General features: G+C 43.8%; 1 protein-coding gene across 3 annotated transcripts in view; it reads left to right on the top strand.

Moving 5' to 3' along the window:
* The window catches only part of JMJD1C (jumonji domain containing 1C), a 509,668-nt gene that overhangs the window by 232,968 nt on the left and 266,262 nt on the right, over positions 1-10,438 (top strand). The gene's annotated exons all lie outside the window — the stretch shown is intronic.

The following is a 10,438-nucleotide window of genomic DNA, read 5'->3' on the forward strand; positions in this document are numbered from 1 at the left end:
CCCCCAACCAAGAAATGATCAGTCTAGAATTGTAATGGTAGGTTTGCTTTGGGTCTTACGGGAGAAAAGCACTTGACAAATTGTTATATGGAGTCCCAGACCAAGGGAGACTTGCATACAGTGAAGACGCCTGGGAGCATGAAATCTTGATCTTTTGATAGGGGATCAAATATTTATTTCACTCATTACAGTACCCATCAAGTGCTGAATTTGGGGCACTGGGGTTTTTGAGGGTTCTTTTTTGTTATCCTATCTGTAAAACCTACCTCACAGCTACAATAAATCTCCCATTAAAACTGTAGACTGGTCGTTTCTTGGCCAGAGGGCAAACAAGCGAAATCAGCAGGGGAGCAAATACTACTTTCACTCACTGTATATATGTACTGCCACTCCTAATCATGCAATAGCCCCAGTCCTGTAAACCTAGGGGATTGAATGAATCGCTCACGTGACCGTTTGGGGGCAGGGTACCATACAGATGCCTTCCTCTGCTATCGTAGAGTGAAGCATCGGTTTCTATGGCGAGGGGAGGATAAATGGCACATGGCTTTCTGCCAGAGGGGTAAAAAGAATAATGTGCTTGAGGGTCCTTGTTATTTACATACAGTGGGATGCGAACCTTTGGGCAACCTTGTTAATCGTCATTATTTTCCTGTATAAATCGTTGGTTGTTATGATAAAAAATGTCAGTTAAATATCATATAGGAGACACACACAGTGATATTTGAGAAGTGAAATTAAGTTTATTGGATTTACAGAAAGTGTGCAATAATTGTTTAAACAAAATTAGGCAGGTGCATAAATTTATTTATGAAATCAATATTTAGTAGATCCACCATTTGCAGAAATTACAACCTCTTGACGCTTTCTGTAGGTTCCAATGAGCGTCTGGATTCTGGTTGAAGGTATTTTGGACCATTCCTTTTAACAAAACATCTTTAGTTCATTCAGGTTTGATGGCCTCCAGTGTTCTCCCCAGGGCCAAACAGGTGGGCGCGCCGCCCGGGTAAGATCAATTACCGCCCGGCTGTCACCAATGCAGTCAGCCGCCCTGTCAGCCACCCCAGCGCATACAGTCACAATCAATGTCCGTGCACGCAGCCAGCCTGAAATGGCTGTCGGCTCAGCCTCGCACTATCACCGCAGCGTGTCCGGCTGTTACGACATGCCGGGATCTCTTGCAAACAAAACAAGCCGCGCTACTCCTGAATCAGTCTCTTTGCACGAGATCTCGCGCTTCCCAGCGAGCCCGTGCATTCATTGGCTCAATGCACGGGCTCGCTGGGAAGCGCGAGATCTCGTGCAAAGAGACTGATTCAGGAGTAGCGCGGCTTGTTTTGTTTGCAAGAGATCCCGGCATGTCGTAACAGCCGGACACGCTGCGGTGATAGTGCGAGGCTAAGCCGACAGCCATTTCAGGCTGGCTGCGTGCACGGACATTGATTGTGACTGTATGCGCTGGGGTGGCTGACAGGGCGGCTGACTGCATGTGCAGCATGATATTACCAGCGGTCAGGGTGTTGGGGGTGGCGTGGTGTGGTATTGAAGACAGTGTGCAGGGTCTATATATGATCATTATATATGGCCCCTGCACACTATCTGCAATACCCCACGAACACCCCCCCCCCCAAGGGGGAAATCGTGCATATGAAATAACATTCAGGAAATATAAAAAAAAATTAAAAAGTAAAAAAAAATGCTAAAAATATAACTAGAAGTGGTAAATGTACACCATGTAAAACAAAGGACAAGAGGGTTGATTCATCAAAGGATATAGTGCGAGCAATCTCCTGTTGCTCGTGCTAATAAATCAATGCAGCTTAATTTTGTTTCCATGCACAATACGCACTAGTGTGCGTAACTAAATAACGGCCGCAGCTAAGAAAAGCTGTGCGGTAGTGATGTATAAAGCTGTGCGGTAGTGATGTATAAAGCTGTGCGGTAGTGATGTATAAAGCTGTGCGGTAGTGATGTATAAAGCTGTGCGGTAGTGATGTATAAAGCTGTGCGGTAGTGATGTATAAAGCTGTGCGGTAGTGATGTATAAAGCTGTGCGGTAGTGATGTATAAAGCTGTGCGGTAGTGATGTATAAAGCTGTGCGGTAGTGATGTATAAAGCTGTGCGATAGTGATGTATAAAGCTGTGCGGTAGTGATGTATAAAGCTGTGCGGTAGTGATGTATAAAGCTGTGCGGTAGTGATGTATAAAGCTGTGCGGTAGTGATGTATAAAGCTGTGCGGTAGTGATGTATAAAGCTGTGCGGTAGTGATGTATAAAGCTGTGCGGTAGTGATGTATAAAGCTGTGCGGTAGTGATGTATAAAGCTGTGCGATAGTGATGTATAAAGCTGTGCGGTAGTGATGTATAAAGCTGTGCGGTAGTGATGTATAAAGCTGTGCGGTAGTGATGTATAAAGCTGTGCGGTAGTGATGTATAAAGCTGTGCGGTAGTGATGTATAAAGCTGTGCGGTAGTGATGTATAAAGCTGTGCGATAGTGATGTATAAAGCTGTGCGGTAGTGATGTATAAAGCTGTGCGGTAGTGATGTATAAAGCTGTGCGGTAGTGATGTATAAAGCTGTGCGGTAGTGATGTATAAAGCTGTGCGGTAGTGATGTATAAAGCTGTGCGGTAGTGATGTATAAAGCTGTGCGGTAGTGATGTATAAAGCTGTGCGATAGTGATGTATAAAGCTGTGCGGTAGTGATGTATAAAGCTGTGCGGTAGTGATGTATTGCTACCACGATACTTCACTAGTTCGGCCACTACTATGTTAAACACTACTGTGCACCTTTTGTAAGCAGCGGCTGTTTAGTTATGCACACTACACTAACACTAGAGTACATAATTGGTGCACATTAAATTTTCCACACCGCCAAATTTCCGTGTGCCGTGCCATCCCAACCCACCCGGCTACTTTTTTATGCCACCCGGCTGGAAAAAAATTCTGGGGAGAACACTGGCCTCCGAGCATGGACAGCTCTCTTTATCTCACACCACATATTTTCAATTATATTCAGGTCTGGGGACTGAGATGGCTATTCCAGAATGTTGTACTTGTTCCTCTGAATGAATGCCTTAGTGGATTTTGAGCAGTGTTTAGGGTCCTTGTCTTGTTGAAAGATCCAGCCCGACGCAGCTTCAGCTTTGTCACTGATTCCTGGACATTGGTCTCCAGAATCTGCTGATACTGAGTGGAATCCATGCGTCCCTCAACTTTGATAAGATTCCCTGTCCCTGCACTGGCCACACAGCCCCACAGCATGATGGAACCACCACCATATTTTACTGTAGGTAGCAGGTGTTTTTCTTGGATTGCTGTCTTGTTTTTCCTCCATGCATAACACGCCTCAGCGTCCTCCCTGCACTCCATATAGGTCCATGTGTGACCTCCTATTAGTAGCGTTCCAAACCTCGCTGCCGTCACTTCCTCCTGCAAGCCGGAAGGAGGAAGTGACGGCAGCGAGGCTTGGAATGCTACTAGGACGCATGGACCTATATGGAGCACAGGGTGGACGCTGATTTATGGGTAAATAACACTTTCATTCCCCGCCGCACACCTGCTGTAATTAAACCTCATTTGAATCGCTAGTAATCACTCGTGATTAAGGACGATGATCATCCCTGCCGGGAACTTGTGCAGCAACAGGATAAGCCATATATAGGCTGTATCCTGCACCCGAGTCTCCTGGCGGCCAATTCATATGTATACTCTCCCACCCCCCTCCGTCCCAGAGCTGGAACCCCTGACGTTTCACAGAGCTTGCTCGCATTGTGCAGACGGCTCATGCCTCTGCAGTACCAAGCTCAGTGGAAAAAGGTGAACCTTTAAGAGCTGAGCCAATGCGCAGTGTGGGGGAGCTTTGTCGACAAGGCCTTGTCACCAGGCTTGCGGGGGTCTCAATCTTGGAACGGTTTTCCTTTCAGGTTCACTTTAAGTTCCAGTTTGTTGGGAAACCTTTGTTGTGCTTCACATGTACAATACCTTTCCACATATGGGGCAACATTCTCGCTGTGGTAGACCACTAACCTTCACAGATCTATCTGTTTTCATATTTCCCTCTGCCTGTCACCTATAGAAAGTCCATTACCGGAAAATATTGTTTTTCTAGTAGAGCGTCTTTAAATACAGAGACCATAAAACTTGGGTACTTTTCGTATAGCCGAAATTGTTATTTTTATGTTTGGTGTTAGTCTTCTTCTCCAATAGTAAAATATTCCATTCTTCCGTAATGATCTGTGCAGGCAAGGCAGGGTACATGTTTGCAGAAGTACACAGCGCTGCAGACGCAGGACAAATGGAAGAGTCTTCAGTAAGCCTCTCCACTCATTGTGTCTGGCACGCTGGAGATTTGTCTCCTCTGTATCCAGGTGACCATGAAATGAAGCAGTGACACTGAAAATTGTGTTATGTCTGTATTGAAGGATTACGGTGACTCATCCTGCGTGATGGGCCTTGCTGGGCGAACGTTTTATAAAGGAGCAAAGGATAACCCTTTTATGAATCATACTTTTCATTAACTGCGCACTTGTCTTCATGCTTTTGCTGCCAGAGAGCCGTTTAACAGGAAACATCGTATTCCTGTAAGCACTATTTATATTTGTTAGGAACGGAAGACTTATGTACGGGGTCATACCGCACTGTGCCTGAATCTGGGAGAGATGAGTATCACTATAGCATACATGTCAAACTCTGGCTCGGGGGCCTAATCTGGCCCTCGGAGCCACCAAATTTGGCCCACAAGTAGTTTACCCACTTGTATTATATTTGGCCCACTAGGGAAGCTTTATTGGAGGTGAAGCCTTAGATCACCAGGAAAGCCATATGGGGAAGGGGAAAGTCCTAGACACCAGGGAGCTGTATAGGGCAGGGAGGGGGAAACTAGACACCACGGAGCTGTATGGGGTGGGAGGGGACCACTCTACTGTATAGTAGAGGGAGGAGGGCCACTCGACACCAGGGAACTGCATAGGTTAGAGAGGGGGGCCGTTAGACACCAGGGAACTTTATAAGGGAGGGAGGTTGGCCTGTAACTTGGTTCCCACTGTTCAGTTCCGGCCCTTTTTTTCCATGTTGTATTTGAGTTTGATACCCTTGCATCAGAAAGAACTTCACGCTTTGGCACGCATCGTTTATAATTGGTTAAATGCTACATCTGTTCTTCCTGTTAATAAAGTAAAAAGCATTATATCTAGGGAGGGAAAAATAAAGATAATATTGCTGATGTGGATTCCCCCACCACCACCACCACCACCACCACCACCTTTACTTGAGAGCTGATGTCACAGAAGTGAGTGGTTTGAAGTTCCGTGCTGGTCTTGTCCCCTACCCTCCACTAGACTTGCACATGCACCCTTCAACCCCATGTGACACTGTTATTCATACCTCCCAACTTTTTGAGATGAGATAAAGGGACACTTAAAGAAAACCTGAACTGAAAATTAAAAGTCAAAATAAGCATACACAAGTCATACTTACCTTCCATGTAGTCCACTCCTCAGTGTCTTTCTCCTGTCCCGCGTCCTATTTGTTCACTGTGATCAAGGGAATTTTCTGTCCTCCATTTTGAAAATGGCCATTACCCATAACAGCTTCCTGGTCAGCACACAGTTAAACTGTAACATCGCCCACTTGAGCCAAAGGGAAACATGGACATTGCCTGGTACATCAGTTTTCCTCTCAGCTATAACTGACAGCAACTGATATTTTACTGACAGCAACTGATATATTTCAGATCTGACAAAATATTGTCAGAACTGGAAGGGATTATTGTCAGAAGAAAATGGTGAGCTTCTGAGAGGAACTGATGGTAAGGTAATTATGCAATGTTTATTTGAAGTTACCTCATGTGTTTATTTTAAATATTTTTACTCAGTACAGGTTCTCTTTAAGCCACTCCCCTGCCTGTTACTACCCTCCTTAATGGTGTGAGATGTGGCCAAACATGCCCCCAGTGGATAATAAAACTAGTACTATGCAATTTTTTCACTAGAGATCTATTTTATGTAAAGCTAGATTTGTATTGCGGCCTGAAGACAAGAACCATCACTCAGGACATTGGTAGTTTGGGTCACCCTGAGCTGCTTGGTTACTCAGTCAGGACATCAGGACAGACTTTTCAACACTAATTTACATTTAACATAAGACCCCAAAGTCCTGAAACCACAATTGATTTCAGAGAAACCATCCTTGTTGGCCGCCTCCCTCAGCAAGATGCTATGGACTGCACTCTCGGTAACTGTATGTTGTATCTGTGAGGTTTGTGTGTGACTGCTTGTGCCAGCTGATGGATTTACCTGACCAAACAGGAAAGAAAGCTTTGTATTTGCTTGGGCAGAAGGAACACGCTTTGCATCTTTCCTCAAGCAAATAAGCAAGCAGTTAGTGTCACAGGGGTGCTTCCATCAATCCATGTCCAAACAAGTTCTGAATTCCTTAACCCCATCTCCATGTGGGGAATGACCTTTGTGAGGTGTTATCAGCAGCTTCCTCACCACACAGGACACTTCCCCTATTAGCAATCTAGACTTGCTTTGAACAAAAGGACTCCCATTATACGGTTGGTGCGTTTTGTGCAGAGCAATCAGTTGATGAGTACTGTAGACTGGATTTCATTAATTTCTTTTTTGTTGTTGTCTGATATCAAACCTACCCATTTCCTGTCCTCTCATCAACAAGAACATATTTTATAATCAATGTATTTCTTCAGATGAACCTTTCCATGCCTCATAAATACTGCCATCCTCTGCACAACCTGTACTAAATAACACAGGGCAACCAAAATCACTATCGGTACAGAAGAGATTGCCTATACTTGCTAAGTACAGTGATTGCTGCCCAATCTGACCAGTTGCAACTGAATGATAAATAATGTATATGTCCAGATGATTCCCCTGGATATCATTTCCCCAGAGTGGTGGAGGACTTGTTTGGTTCTTTTCAAAAGGAAGGAAAAGATTTTATGAACTGTTAACAAACTGTTAAAGGATGTGTACTTAAAGGGAACCTAAACTGAGTAAAATTATTTAATATAACCACCTGATGTACCTGCAAATGAATATTACATACTAACCTCACCGTCAGTTCCTCTCAGAAGCTAACTATTTTCTTCTTACAGTGATCCCTTCCGGTTCTGACAATATTTTGTCAGAACTGAAATATACCAGTTGCTGTCAGTTATATATCTGCAGCTGTCAGTTACAATTGAATGTGCAAGGTAATGTCCATGTTTCCCTATGGCTCAAGTGGGTGATATTACAGTTTAACAGTGTGCTGACCAGGAAGCTGCTATGGGGTAATGGCCATTTTTAAAATGGAGGACAGAGAATTCCATTGATCACAGTGGACAAACGGGACGTAGGAGAGGAGAAAGAGATTGAGGAGTAGACTACACAGGAGGTATGTATGACCTGTGTATGGTTATTTAGACTTTTTATTTTCAGTTCAGGTTCTCTTTAAGGTGAGGATTTTTTTTCCATCAGCCCCCGAACATGCATGTGGCCCCATAGCACGACCAACACCAAGACATGACCGAACTCATAACAAACCGTTTACAAGACTTGTATTTTCTGCGCACCAACCAACTGCATGACCAAATCATACTGCGCGTGGAAGCGAATGACTGCACGACATGGCCGCATTCAAAACAAGCACGTTGTTTAAACGTTGTAGTACGCATGTGGCCAACTGCACGATATCACCCCAACAATCGTATTAGTTGATCCAACCGTTGAATCATGAAAACTGCTTGTTATCGGTCGCTTGGCTAGTTGTTTGCCACACATACACAGGCCTGATTGTCGTTCAACAGACCAAATTCATACACAATCAGGCAGATTTGTGTATGGGCCTTAGATGAACAAGATTTGTCCTTCTGATGATACAGATCATAGGCTAATGTAATCACAAGATATCTAGATAATAATTTGTCTCAACAATACTTTTCTCCAGGTTTTCACATATTGGACAACCACGGGTGGGTTACTCTAAATAACAGAGAGGAAAAGAAATTGTCTGTTTTGGTTGTACCAGCCAACCAGATTCCAGCTTTAATTTTAGCAATGCAGATGAGATCACAGAGGGAATGCCATGAACTTTCCTCTAGTAAACTGCCACTGTATGCCTCAATATAGTAATAAAGCAACTGTAAAATCTGTACTAATGAACATGATGGGGCTTATTAATTAATGTGTCTGTGATTTAAAACGACATTGAAAAAGTGACAGCAGGAGGATAAAGACTTGTATCTGATTGATTTGGGACAATGCAATTTTAATTAGGATAGTTATCTAAAGCTTGCCTGTTGTGAATTGTTTCTGAATGAAGTTGGCATTTAAATGTTGTTGAGGAACCAGCAAGTCGCCCTTAAAGAGGAAATGTAGTGAAAATAACAATTAATAAAATTGTTTATTTATTTTTTTTTTTACAATATTTATTCATAGATTTAGTCAGTGTTTGGCCATTTAACAGTAAAATCTTTCCTCTCCCTGATTTACATTCTGAAATTTATCACACTTGCCGACCTCTTTAGTTCTGCCAGATGATCTGTGCAGAATGTTTGTTTACTGAAAGTTCTATACACAGAGAGAGATACTGCTTGCTTGGCAGTTGGAAAAAGCTGTTCCTTCCCACCATGCAACAAGGTTCACAGACAGAAACCTGTTTTTAAAGAGGAACTGTAATGGCTCCTGCGCAGGCGCTCTGACGGCTGTCGGCTCCGAAGTAGGTGGAAATACCTGATCGCCGTCGGGTCCGCTCTACTGCGCAGGCACAAGTCTCCGTCTACTTCGGAGCCGACAGCAGCCACAGCGCCCCCGCTGGAGCCTGCAAAGGTAAATATTGAAGTCACAGTCGGGTCTGTCGCCGGCTGTTCGGAGGGCTGCAGCGAGACCCGCGTGGGACAGAGGACGGTGTGGAAAGCCTCATTAGGATCCCGAGGCCTCCCCCACCCGAGGTGAGTACCCCCCAGGGGCGTTTTTTAATGTTACAGAGTCTCTTTAATTTTTACACTCCATTGACCATCTTCTACATTGCTGTCCAGGTGGTGCTGAAGGTGTTGCCACTGGCAACCCAGGTTTGTGAGTACATCGCTGTTACATAACATTTATTTCCACTATTTGAAGACTTACTTAACTATATTGGGCTCCTGTCGTTCTTCTGTGTCTTTTTTTACACCAAGGTCACTTGGTCCACTCCTCTCTAAAACGCAGACAGATTGCAGGTTTAATGCATGTCACTTGCAGCAGCTAGTGATAATGAGCCCCAAGCAGGGGTGTCGCAATAGACCCTGCAAGGGATGCAGCCACAGGAGGGCCCAGAAGCTACAGGGGGCCTCCTGAGAGACTGACAACTAAAGGCAAGGAGAGAAAAAAACTTTCTGCACTTTGCTCAATTGTTCTAATGACTGCATCTGCTCAGCCACTTATAACGAATCATACAAAGATTTGTAGACAGTCCCTATTCAGTGTGAGGGGAGGGGGGGGGGCATCCAAAGTTTTGCAGGGGGCCCAGTGATTTCTAGTTACGCCCCTGGCCCCAAGCATCATTTAATTGATTAAGACTATTACCATACAAGCAGAATACCAGTTTGCGATTCCCCTGCAGTCAGAGCCTTTGATTTTCAGGTGCGGTAAACCCCTCATCCCTGGTGCCAAATGCAGTAAGTTTTTGTTTTATTTCTATAACATTATTTAAAACTACTGCCATTCATTCTGTCTGAGGAGTAATTTTGAACACAGACTTTCGATAATGAGATTGCAGAGACTTGAAATGAATGATGGACAGGAGTCTGCTTCCATGGAGCGATCATCAATGTTGACATGCTGGACGCTGGCTTAAGTTTAGGGGAGTATAGAAAAGGTGATTGTTTAAAGTGGGATACAACTCTGAAACCTCATTCAATAAAAACGTGTTTTCCTACTTTTTATTACCCATATGGTTATCCTATTTGCTTTTGTGCACAAGTAATATTGTCTGTTTACAAATTACAAGCGTCCATCTGCTCTGAAAACTGCCATTGCATTTTATTGCATATCTGCTGTATTTACTGTATATATTAAAATCTATCTAGTGATCACGTCTCACCTCCCTCTGCTTCTCAGCTCAGTACAGCTCAGTTTCAGCACATTGCTGGCTGAATACTGAATGTATCTGGCAAGGGAATGTAAACAAAAGAAAATGTTATGGATGCGGTCAGAAGCTTTCCACTGAAGAACAGAGTGCTGTGTTTAGCTGTTTGAATGCTGTTCTGCTACAATTTTTTTAGTAGATTTTATGCTGTAAATAATCTTTTAGAACAAAGAGGGAGTGCTGTGTTTTATACCACTTTAACATATAGTATGACAGATGGTCTTCTGTTTCTAGAAGACTGCACATACTTTGATAAATCAGGGTCTCTGTGACAAGCCACTGATAGGTTTTAGGGTAGTGCAGCTATGC

The sequence above is a fragment of the Hyperolius riggenbachi genome, chromosome 10, assembly GCF_040937935.1.
Source record: "Hyperolius riggenbachi isolate aHypRig1 chromosome 10, aHypRig1.pri, whole genome shotgun sequence".
Lineage (NCBI taxonomy): Eukaryota > Metazoa > Chordata > Amphibia > Anura > Hyperoliidae > Hyperolius > Hyperolius riggenbachi.